This window comes from Ornithodoros turicata, chromosome 2, assembly GCF_037126465.1.
Source record: "Ornithodoros turicata isolate Travis chromosome 2, ASM3712646v1, whole genome shotgun sequence".
NCBI lineage: Eukaryota > Metazoa > Arthropoda > Arachnida > Ixodida > Argasidae > Ornithodoros > Ornithodoros turicata.
The window spans coordinates 109,170,865-109,183,878 of NC_088202.1; the positions used below are offsets into that span (position 1 = coordinate 109,170,865).

General features: G+C 46.4%; 1 protein-coding gene across 3 annotated transcripts in view; it reads left to right on the forward strand.

Moving 5' to 3' along the window:
• Nucleotides 1-10,519: 10,519 nt before the first annotated feature.
• LOC135385943 (hemicentin-2-like) overlaps nucleotides 10,520-13,014 on the forward strand; it is a 1,123,122-nt gene continuing 1,120,627 nt past the window's right edge. For all 3 annotated transcript variants that reach the window (XM_064615587.1, XM_064615589.1, XM_064615588.1), the window contains exon 1: nucleotides 10,520-11,561. The gene's annotated coding sequence lies outside the window, so the exon portion shown is untranslated. The remainder of the gene's footprint in view (nucleotides 11,562-13,014) is intronic.

The following is a 13,014-nucleotide window of genomic DNA, read 5'->3' on the forward strand; positions in this document are numbered from 1 at the left end:
GCCTGTGCTGGAGGGACGTAAAATAGCGTGGTAAACGGTCAGGAACTGAGAAGGACATAGTGGGATCCACAGAATACATGAGAGACCTGTCAGTGATGCCCCGACTCCACTGCTGGCGAGCTAGTGGCTGAATGAGCTCATTCAGAAGTGATCTCCTGTCTCCTCTTGATAGCACCGTTGGTACAACAGCCCGAGACTGTTGGACAGCCGTTGCCGCTCTGTCGGCTTCTTCGTTTCCGCTCAAACCACAGTGACCCGGGACCCACTGCAGGGATATATGATGACCGTGATCGCTTAGAAGCTGAACCTGATGGAGGATATCAGTGACAACTGGGGCGAGCGATCCACGTATTCCCAAGTTGGCTATACATTGAAGAGCAGCCTTTGAATCTGAGTAGATGACCCAGGCCCGCGGATCGTCACAGGGCGTCTTACGTAGAAACAACAGGATAGCATATAACTCAGCCGACGTTGATGATGTGCGGTGTGATAGACGGTATCCATGTGACACACCGTCAGTTGGAATAACAAATGCAGACGATGAACATTCATGACTGGAGGATCCGTCAGTGAAAACTGCAGTGTGGTCAGAATAGCGATTGTGCATCATATCCGCTGCAAGCTGTTTCAGAACTGCTGTAGGCACTTGGTTTCGTTTGACATTAAGACCAGGAATTGACAATGCGATCGATGGTACTGGAAGCGACCACGGAGGCGTCGTGGGCACCACTGGTCTTGCAGAAAACGGGGGAACCTTAGGTTTCACTTCCATGAAACAGTTGTATGCGTTACATTGCTTCCGGCGACAAACTTTTGCTATTAGTGGATGGCGGCGGTGGTGTGCTCTGAGGCGCAAGTAATGGCGAATGGTCTCCCTCTGCCGTAAGACTTCAATGGGTATTTCGCGGGCTTCTGCTATCACCATCCGCGTTTCCGCGGCTCTCGGGACGCCAAGACATACCCTTAAGCTCCGTGCTAGAATACACCGCAGTCGTTGTTCTTGCGTCTGTGAAATTCCGTGCAAGACTGGTAGGCTATATAGCAGAGTCCCTCGGACTAGGGCTTTGTGGATGGCCAGAAGAGACTTCTCATTCATTCCCCACTTCGGCCCAGCAAAGTGGCGAATGACGGAAATCCACCGGTGTGCCTTTGTGTCCAGGTGATCGATGTGTTTCTTCCAGGACAAGTTGGAGTCTAGGATGACACCCAGGAATCTATGGTGTGCTACCAGCCTAAGAGGCGTATCGCCAAGGAAGAGCTGATACCGATGCATATGCTTCCGAGTAAAAGCCATGACTGCTGTTTTCTCAGTTGATATATCCATGCCTGCCTCTGTTAGGTACCGCAAGATGTTATCCAGGGAATGCTGAAGACGGCGTAGGATTGCAGGCCTCGATTTCCCAACAGTCCAAATGCAGACGTCATCAGCATAGATAGATATATTGACTTTAGGGGCGATACAGGACTTTAGGCCTGCCATTACAAGGTTGAAAAGTATAGGACTTAAAACGCTGCCTTGTGGTACGCCCTGAGTCAAGGCAACTTTCGAAGTGACTCCTTCTTTTGTGCGAACAGAGAGTGTTCTATGGCGCAAGAAATCAGCCAGCCACAAGAACATTCTGTCGGGAACGCCTGCTTGCAACAAAAGATGCAGAACGTTGGCATGACTGACGGTGTCGTAGGCTCTTCCCGAATTCATAGAGCGGATATAGCAAATTGATAAACCAAGAAGTGGTGAGTCCATGCACGTGCTACAGCCTCACCTCCAAAAGAGAGAGAGCGAGATACACGATGACGATGATATGGGGACCTCCAAAAGGTTCACGACATCCCTGTACATTTTTGTGACTCGAGGTGTACAAAACAAAAAGATGTGCTACACGACGGCTACATTTCGCATTGTTGCCTCGGCTGCTTCCTTTGATTCGGCGTCGCAGTGTGAAGGCGACGTAAATTTTACCTTACCTACCTTTAACCTACCGTTTAATATCACTCTTCAAATTTTAATAGTTCACAGTGACATCCACAAGCAACGCGGACAACTAGCAACCACGGGAAAGAGGTTGGCGTGTGGTCCAGGGCATGGCGCAGAGCGTCGAGCTCTGGCACCAGCTAGACGCCGACCGCCGAACCAAGAGACGCGACCTTCTTCTTTCCTTTAGAAATTGGCGATAGCTTTTTGCACTGGAGTTCAATGCTATGCTGTACGCCATTTCCCAGGACTTTTCGGTACAGTAAAGGATGATCTACTGTGAAATGCATGGTTCTTTGACCCTATGAAGTGTATAGAGGCGAGAGTGTAAGAGGGAGGAAGGAGGAGCAGGCGATCACCGGAAAGTGATGTTACCTCGTACATGTGGTACACTGAATAGCATAGCACACGTAAACCGGTTCGAACCGATTAATATCTGTTTAAACCGTTATTTTTATTGCGCAGAACCTGAACCCGAACCGAACCGATAACCCAGAACCGGAACTTGAACCGAACGCCCAAAAAATAACGGTTTCGAGCCCTGGTTAGGGGTAGCAGAACAAGTCGGGAGACGAGTTAAATTTGTCCTCTTTTTTTCCTCACAAACAAACAAACAAGCATTATTGCACCAAAGGTGGTGGTCCTTTGGTGCCAAGTTTTGTGGTGATGTTTTATCTATTCCGTTTCAAAGTGTATATAGATTTGTGTAGTTTCCCATTCTTCTTTTCTGAATAACACGTCCTGGAGAAGACAGTCTCGAGTGGCTTGGGACTAACATCTTCATTTTTTCCTTTTACAAATCAAGTCAAATCAACTTTACTGCAAAGATTTTCAGTAAAAACACGGAAAAACTGGCATTGTATATAAACTTAAACATCCCGGAGTCCTTTAAAATCTGAAGCACGAGAGATTTTCCAATGTCTGGTTCCATAGGTGATTAAAACTATACAAAAAAATCAAAAAGGAGTGTCGCAACGGCTTAGGGCTGGTTTAGAGCCCGACGGAGCGGAGCATAACGACGCGCAGCGCACCGCCGCGCATCGCGAGCCGCCATCGCGCCGGTGACTTCGTAGTTCGACGACACTCGGCAAAGAGCGGTGCGGTGGCAATGCACGACTACGTCAGCCGCTGTCGGGGGAGTAGAGCAATGCTCTACATGTGGCGGTGGTCAGCGAGCTGTGCACGGCGTGGGCTCCGGTGGACTCACATTTCGCTACATGGCGTCGCCCATTGTGCTTTTGATCGAAACTAGAAAGGAACATTCGTCTCTATAATAAACGACGGATGGACTATAGAGACAAGCAAAAGAAGGAGAACAGCTGGGAAGACGTGTGAATTTCTTACTCAATTCAGTGTCCATGTTTGGGTGGTACCAACCGTATTACAGCGATACAAACATAACAGTGCCAACGATGGGAATTTGGATTGTCTTCAGTCGGGTTCCAGCACGTGTGTACAGATAGGACTGCTTTCCCACTACGAAATGTGAAAATATCCGGTGGTGTTTCCGTTGCGGCGCGCCGAATCGCGTCAGACTGTTCCCGGAAGGATGAGGAAGCGTGGCGTAGTGAACGCTCGCTGTCGGCGCGGAACGCGGGAGACGATGGGCGAATACTACGTCGGACTCCAACCCATCCTTTAGACGTAACCTGAAAGTTTTACCACCGTTCTAGGTCGCCCCCGCCCTGTTGGCCTTTCTTACAGGCAGACCGGCGCTGAAATGTAACATCTCGTTTGTCACTCTAAGCAACGAATGTATATTTGCGTCGGGAAGTAGAATTAAATTTTTACAACACCTGGCTCTTGAAAGGAGAGAGATATTAGAAGACGGGGAAGAAGTAAGCCAAACGCCAGCTCGCCTGCTCCCTTCCGCATGGCTCTTGTTTGGGAGGCTTTGAACCAAGATAGTGGCCTTCAGCCACGGTGCTTCTGCAAATGAGTACATATGTCTGCCCCCTTGTGAAATGAGAAAGCCAAAGCAGGCTTACGAATTGCATTGTCACGGCGGCTTCATACAACAGAAGACCGTAAAAAAGAAGCGCTAGAGGTCACATCAGCTTGAGGATATCTTTCCTAGAAAAGCGCATGTGCTTGAAGAAAAACTAAAGACATCGGTGTTGTAGTGGGCTTATACCGCTGAACTACCGAGGCCATATTTTATTTTTTTTGTAAGCTCGAGTGATATGACACAAGCCCGACTAATTCTGACACAGAGGTAAAAATAGCCACAGCTTTCTGCGTCGGTGTAGGTAATATAAGAATGCCACAACGTGGGGGGCACGCAGCGCCCATAAATTTATGCCGGCCTAGCGAGTGTAGATTCACACACAGAAAGCACAAGCCATTAGGCTACATGGTGGGAGTTATATCACATTCGTTAAAGCCTAGTCACTAGTACCACTGTGCTCTCCAAACCAAGTACCATTAAAGACAGTACCGCAGATGAACGATGCTCATTAAGGGTTGTGCTTGTCACGCTCCCGAGATAGGTGAGTGGTTGTTGAACTGCGCTCGTTGCGTTCCGGGGAGTTCGCGCTAAATCTTTTCCGAGGTCTCGCACTGACGTGAATGTATTTTATAGCCGGCGTTGATGACGTGGCAAAGCGGTAAGGGAGTAGCAAAACGAGTAGCAGCGCCGCGAGCGTCGTGAAACGTGATAATTTGTTCCGCTATCAATGCTTTCACAAAAAAAGAAAAGAACAAGTTGGAAATGAAGCCCGAGAAGGAATGGGACACGGAGACGAAATAAAGAACATTTCGTTTTCACGCATACCAATTTGAGCATTCCTTTCTCTTGAAATTTGTGGTTCATCTATTACCCCTATCGAGTACAGTGACCGCAAAATTCTGAACGTGCACCTTTTTATTGTCATTCGGACATCACAAGGTATACCAGATTATTTTCTCCCACATTTGGAAGTATTTTTCAGCGTCTCTTTCGCGCTTAAGTACTTGTTTGTTGAGAAGTACTTAAAGATATCGATCCTCTATTTATGCCAAATATGTGAAGTTATTGCCTCCACGTTACTGACACATTTTAGTGAAAAAAATAGGGAGAGCCTTATGGCAGGACAAAGTTTGGGTGGAATATGTTTATTGTAAAAAAATGAAGGAAAGGTTACGCTGCGCTACGGCGTCTTACAATTCCCAGCAAAAAAAGAAAGAAAAGGAAGAAAAATGATAACAAACAAACAAAAAAGGAAAACCACCACAAAATTGGGCAAAGTGGGCTATAAGGCGAAGTAGGGCAAATGAGCGCTGGTGGCAGCCAGGCATCTCTTTTCTCTTCTTTCTTTCTTTCTTTCCATCAAGTTGTTGGTGACGCTACTACTGAACCATTTTTGAGTGGAGCACTTGGATGCGACATATCGCTTACTTGATTCATCTAGCGGGTATAATGCAGTTCATGAAGCAACCTGTCGTGAAAGCGATTCGTCTGTGTAGGGTTGGGGGAGCTGCCACTCTACAATCGACTGCACTGTGAATTATTTTTACTCTTCCTTGCGCATACATTCACATGTCGTGTTCTTGTGCCGAGTGAGGGCGGGTGAGCGCCCGAAGGACTACTATTCTGAGCGCGCAGACTGCACAATAAATACCGCTGAGATAAGAGTTGGGAGAGCGGTTCGAGAAAAAATCACTTCTTTGGCTAGGCGCAGCAATGAAAGCACATGGCACGTGCACTGGGGAGGGGGGGGGGAATATAGGTTTATTGCAGAACAAAGAAAACAAACAAAAAAAAACACGAAAGGGGGGAAAGGTTAGCCTGGCTCCAGCAGCCGACTTGCTATTCCCGCTTACAAAAAAGGAAAAATAAAAAGAAGAAAAAAGAAAGACAAAACGAAAAGAGCGAAAGAAGAGGCGCAGTCACAGGCTCAGCGCGACACGAGCACTGTGCGAGGCATACAAGAAACAATAATTCCAAAACACGGAAACTATGTAGACGAACGAAGGAAAGTTCCAACAAAACCTTGTTATGCATAAATAAGAGCTCGGTGTTTTTCTCATCAGGAAAGGGGGGGATATGAAAGTTTCTTCAATGAAAAATGAAAGGTCAGCGAGACAAAGGTCGGTCTGCTATATTCCAAAAAAGAAAAATACAAAAGTAAAGTAAAGGAGATAACGCAGAGTCAAAGAAGTCACCATTCAGTCAGAGTTTTCAAAGGGCACTAAGGCATTCACAGGCAATCTCAGGGTTCATGAGCAGGGCTTGTTGATAAACAGTGCACTTAGAAATGAACTTCTTTGTGTCTCGTAACCAATCCATTATTTAACAATGTGCCAATGAGTCTTGCACAAACTTTGCTTAGTGTTGATAATCTCCAAACGCTCAAAACCTCCAAACGCTCATATGCACCGAAAAAACGTTGGTGGTTTTGAGCGTTTGGTGGAAATGAGCAGGAGGGGAGAAGCTGCTCATAAGCACCAAACGTCCAGAACATCCGAATGCTCATATGCACCGAAAGGCGGGCGGCCACAAAGGCCGGGTCTTCCTCTCCCGCATTTGGAACAAGGTCATAGGGTGAGAAAGGTGGAATGAATGGCGACTACCAAGGCCGCTTAATGTGTCAGTTTGAAGTTTATGTAACAGCTTGGTCCTGCTTGTATGTAGCCAGAACGAATAGCGCCTTCTCGTTTAGGGATTTCAATTTGAGCTTTATTTTCATAGACATGGAGGCAGCCTAGGACAAAAGACTTGATTCTAGCTCGAAAGGCACTTGGCTCCCAGGGCTGTAGCAACAAAGAGCGTGGTCCCCTCCGAACATATGTCCTGGTTCACTTACAATGCAGAAGCTGGAATACGATATTTATATAGGGTTTATATTATGCATACATAGGCCTGCAGTGAACATTTGCGCGAAACCCTTCTTTCGAGCCTTGTTCTTCGCAAGTTGGTTAAGCAATGCGTCATAGTCTAGAGATATGATAATCATGGTTTCAGTTGACTACGAACTCAGAAAGCCTGACATCTCTTATGGTTGAGCGCACGATGTTCTTGAGCGGTCAGTTTTATTGTGCTGAAGCTTCTTTCAGCATCAGCGACAGTAGAGCTGGTGTGGTCAGAAAATAGAATCCTGACGCAAATGCAAGGATATGCAAGGATTCAGATATATCTCCTGGAGGCTTTCTTGTATGTGTACGTTAAAAATTGTTTGGCGTCTCTTCGTTTGGCGTCCTCTCTTTTCCTCAATGACACAAAACGATATTCCATTATAAGTTCGCTGGCATCGATGTCTACAGTTTTTACTTCAAATTTTTTGCTGCGATTCTCCAGTTCAAGTTCCCACTGACACTGCCCTAAGTTGAGGGAGAGGAAGAACCGGCCTTTGTGGTCTCCCGCCTTTCGGTGCATATGAGCATTCGGATGTTCTGGAGGTTTGGTGCTTATGAGCAGCTTCTCCAATCCTGCTCATTTCCACCAAACGCTCAAAACCACAAACTTTTTTTCGGTGCATATGGGCGTTTGGAGGTTTTGAGCGTTTGGAGGTTATGAGCATTTGGTGCTTATGGGCTACTACCCATAAAGCATGCATATTCCTGTGGGCTGTGGTGCGTTTTACGAGTCGGTGTTCCTTTCTTAGGCATGTAACTTTTGACGCAGAAAGAGCGCATTCACGAAAAGGACTATTAGGATGTTCTGCTCTTCACTCCTATGCGTATACTATCTTGGTTACGAACTTTGCCAGGTGTGTATACAGATTTATGCAGGTGTTTACGGGCATCACAGTTAGGACCGAAGTGTTCTACAGCGTCCAGAAAGCTTACCAACAGTAATATAGACGACTGGAAAATTCAGGAAGATTTAGAACTCCGTTCAGTTACGTGTTGTTTGCTGAAGTCTTGATCGCACAAGTTAGACTCCAACAAACATAAAAACAGCGGCGGCGTCAACAAAATGACTTTGAGGAACATTAAAAACTACAGTCTCATGACGATTATTTTATCCTGTGTCGTTCTGTTGATAAAATCGTAGGAAAAACTGATAAATTGAAGCTAGACTAATCTACGCTATGAAGTTTATTTTTCTGAAACGCACAATGACCGAATATATAAAACCTGGTACACTGAAAGATTGCGCAATAATTCATATTTCCAAGCATGTCATACTGTCTAACAGGAGGCGCCTAGGCAATTACGTATTCTGTAGAGAAGACTAGAATATGCCCTGTTGTCCTCTAAATAGCAGTATAACGTGATTACGACACTGCACATAAGTAAAAACTGATTAACGTCGAAAAGAAATAACACAATAAAAACGTTCCTGAAAGAGCGACTGCAGAGCGAATTTTCGTTTCATTGTTTTGCTTGTTTGCTTTGTTGATGCGCGCAAGGCCGCATACGAAAGACACCACACGCGTCTTGTTATAACAGGCCTGCTCCGGAATTTCATAATTATGCATTCCGTTTCGCTTATTCGTGGAATTCATCTCGTACTTCCCAGCGCTTTGCACTTTCTCTTTCTATAAGGAGCTTCTGTAAGATCTGGTTTTATTCTAGCTTCCCGTAATTAAATTATGGATTTCAAACTACGATGATGCAAAAGAAATGGCGACAAATGGCGTAGTGCTGGAGCTATAAACATCGATCGTGTCGATGCGGATGCAACAACAACCAATATATTGTACTTATTTTCTATGTTTTGTGTGTTAGCGCCGCGAAGCAAGCGCTGTGGTTATAAGCGCTGTGGTTATAAGACATGGACAGATGGAGAGAGGCCAATAGGAAGGAGTGGCGGAGAGGGGGGAACAAGTACATGATATCCATGTTATGGGATGTGCTACAGATAGTATGAATGATAGGAACATGAATAAAAAGTGCACAGATACAACAGGGTGAATGGGGTGGATATATCTACAGTTCTTTCCGTATAGGCCAGGTATCACCACGTCTGCAACCTAGTTATACGCTTCGATATTGGTATATTGCATTCTTAAGTTAATTTGCCTCACCGGCCTCAGTTGATCAGTTAGTATCTTATCCGCCTATCTGATCCCCATGGCATAGGCGCCGACTGCGGGGGGGCGCGGGGGCCCTTGCCCCCCCGGAACATGAACTAGGGGGGGCGCCGCCTCCCCCGGGAAGTCCCGCTAAGAGACTGACACCAACCTTTGGGGCTCGGAGCGCCCGGGTCAAAAGAGCGAAGAGGCACCAACCCCAAAAAAGCATCTTGCAATTTGTAAAATATGTATCCGCCCACCATACTTATTATCACAGTAGAAGGTGAGGCGAAGAAACACAGAGGATGACACAACACATTGCCTGAATTTCGCCTATCTTCGGACGCATCCCTTGGGAGCTGGTTCAACTCCCGCTGGTCCATTTCATTGACAATATTCATAATATCGCGCGCATTTCGGGTCAAACACCGAGGATTCAATGCATTTTGTTTCTTTTGGACTCAAAGGCGTAATGCCTTCAGTTGTGCACATGTTCACTGTTTACGTTCTCTCTGTTTTTCTTTTTTTTCTGTTCTTCCTTCCTCTTATTTCTATACCAGTTCTGCATACATCATAAGATCCCGCCAGAGTGTGTGATTAGTTTTGTGTTCTTAATTTTTCTTTTTTTTTCCTTTTTGTTTTCTTTTGCTTTCTTTTTTCTTTTCCTTTTTTGTCTTCCCCCTTTCACTTTTTTTGGAATAACACGCCGACATCCATCTGTCTTACCTTTCTTTTTTTTCTTAATAAACATATACCCCCACCCCCACCCCCGCCAGAGTACTTATTTCGCGGTGCGCCCTTGCCCCCCCTGGGAAAATGAAAACTCTCCGCCTCTGCCCCATGGTACGGGTTCAAACCCGGCCGAAGGACTCCCGCAACTCGGTGGCAGGGTCCAAGTTGCTTAGACTCAGTGGGAGACGTTCCGTACGGTGCACCGTGTGCGGAGGTCGGCGGATATTACAGAACCCTCAGGTGGGCAAATTAATCCAGAGGCCGATCACTGTCACTCATGTTCGTAGTTGTCTCGCGACGTAAAGCCACAAATTATTATTACAATTATTGCGTAGGAGATTTCTTGTCGATTTCATTCGCAGAGACAAATTATCGAATACTTCCGCAGTGCGAGGTAGCATACAACACCGACGTCTTCATGGTCGCTTCCCATTTTATCTCGTCCTTGATCCGGGCGCCCTGTTATCTTCGTCCTTCATATTTCCCATTGCGTGTCATCCGACTGTGCACACCCCCACTGCCCATCAGCCCAGCATTCCGGGCTTTTTCAACAGAAACAACCGTATCACATTCATCAGACAAACCGTCGCTTTATCAAACCATCAGTAACTGTTACGAACGCGGCAGACCCTCTGACCTCGGAGCGAGGAGTTCTTTCACACTGTTATCAATCCCACCCTTCTCACAGTGAAACCTAATTACGAGCAGCAGATTGATGGTTATGACTCAATCGAGTGCTGTTCCAGGAGTGTGGGTTCGTGCGGGCTGTTTGCAGCATGGGATGCGGAAGAGAGGCGCGCGGCGCTCCCATCGGCGACCGGCCCAGGATCAATTAAAGGCGAAGGGAGAGACCCAGCAGGAACTGGGGGATTTTCCCTCCGCTTTCACTCCGCTTCGCGCTCCTTCAGAGCACGGCCTGGGCGAGCAAGCTCCACTCATTCAGTTGCCCTGCCTGGCTGGTACGCACGCTGGGCACTGCTGCTCCGTAGCAATAGGTTCCGCACGCGTGCGCGTGTACGGCTGCGCCGTTTTGTGCCAAACGGACTGCCCCGAAGGAGCTTCTGTGGGAGGTTACTTTGCTCACTTTGCCTGATTGCGGGCGTGTGCCAAATTTTTGATATTGTGCTTCGCTCGGCTGATTGGTGCGCGATGTGGCAGATGCCAACGGTGATGACGTGCTGCTAGACTGGACAGTGAGGATGGAGTGCGCGCGTGAACTCGGCAGCTCGGATGAAGAAGCTTGACGACTGTGGAGGTGAAAGTGGAGTTGATAATGACACCCCGTGTGAATTAAATTCAACTTCAAATTTGTAAATGAGAGGGAACGATCAGACGTAAACTGAAATCGTAAAATGGTTAAATAACGTTTTCCTAATCCCGGCCACTCGAGTGCCCCACGTGTATAATCGCATTAAATATAACTTCATTGTTTAGCGTCCCGTAAGTGTACACCCCAGCTCATTACCCATTCTTACTCTCAGGTGTTACGGTGCAATCATTCAGTGCTTTGAGGTGTGCTGTTTGCGACGACGCGAACTGTGATTTCCGAGAGTCATTCTTCGCGAGCTATACTGACGTAAGTCTTCTGGACTGCCTGATTTGGGATACCCTAAGGCTGAGAGAAAGGGAGAAGATATTTCCTCCATCACTCATTGGGTATCGCTTCCGAGCTGCCAACTGTGGAATTCGCGAGTAGGGCCCGTGGCACTCGTCACCTGTCACCATCTTCCTCGACGTGCTTGTGCGTCTCCCGTCGGCTATTGTTTTTCTTCGCTCTAGTGGTTGTATGTGCTTGTGACGTCTGCCTGGGAGCTCAAGTGTGCATTGTTGTGGCGTAACTTGGTGCGGCTGTACATAGGAAATCTTGTGTTGCATCCGGAAGTTGTGTGACTTTTAAGGATTTACCCCAATCATTTCAGGTAAGTCTTATCATTTCCGAAATTCAGTCTAAGCGCGAAATGATGAGTCATATCTGCATGAAATAAGCAATGTGCTTCACGATAGCAACACAGATTTATTTTTAATTTTATGAAGTATCGAAGTCCGCAATAATACCTATAGTGTATTTTTCTGCACTCCTTAAAGGCCATTGTTGTTTCGTAAAGAAAGTATTAAACGTTTAAAACAATTCATTTTTGATACCGGGTCACCGGTATCTGAAATACCTTGCTTATGTGTCACCCAACGTGCAGATTTTGTGCAGATGTGTCACCCAAAGTGCGGTTTAATAGTGATGATGACTACGCTGAAAAGGCATCGCGCTCCAAGAAGCGTGTGTCTAGAATCCTCTCGAAGTATAAATTTAGGTGCCAGTTAACCGTACGTAACCGTAATTTGGTAGTTTTGTTGTGTTTCTTTCATGACATAATATCAATGTTGTACCCGCTACGCGACATGTCTCAATTGAAATGATCCGAAATTCGACCGGAGCGATTCACTCACTTGTGCGTGACAACGCATTCCACCGGAAGAAGAAAGGCAACGCTGTTTGCCTGTGTTCAATTCATGCCGAAAGAATGTTAAGGTTAACGCATGTTGCGCGAAATAACCCCGCATGTATTTTGTTCTGGTTCCGATATCTGTGCGAGTTACTGACTGCTCCACACGAAACATATTGTTCGCCTGCTGCGAACAATAATGTAGAGAGCAAACATACATACACACACACACACATAAGCTGAAATATGTCCTCAACGCGCGCGCCCAGTAGCTCTGGAATTCCTCGTACAACTGAGCACTGGCCTCATTGTCCACATTACTCGATATCAGATAATAGCGTGTGTTTGGTAATAGTGAAGTGCCACAACGCTCCCTCATCTCTTTTCTTTTCTGGGTCATACGCTTATCTTGTACGAGCAACTTACATTGAAGAGGGTCGCCATACATATCTGCCTGAATGCCAAGTAAATAAAGAAAGAAACAGCCTTCACAGGCGCTTCACCTTTTCGCTCTTTCCACTGCTATGTTTTCGTGTCGCTACCCCGTTGTTGAAAAGAAGTTGGGAATCGGGTAGCGCCGCTACTAGCAGCTCCGCTGTGTACGTCAGTGTGTATTTTGTGCACGCTCAGTCACTGTTTTTGGTCACTTGTTTTGATTTGACTGATGTTTTGATTTTGATTAACATCTCATAACGCGTGTAATACTACGAATTTGGCGGCAGAAACGTTTTGCCAACGTATTGCTCTATGCAGCCATGAAGACTAGACACACGAGAGAGAGAGATACATGATGACGATGATATGGGGATGACACACGAATGGCTCGAGCTGAATACTATTTCTAATCAGTCATGCTTACTTTAGATACTTTTGACAAGCGATGTAGTTGCTTACTGTGATTGTTGAATTCTTGAACGCCACTCCTTTTTCGTTC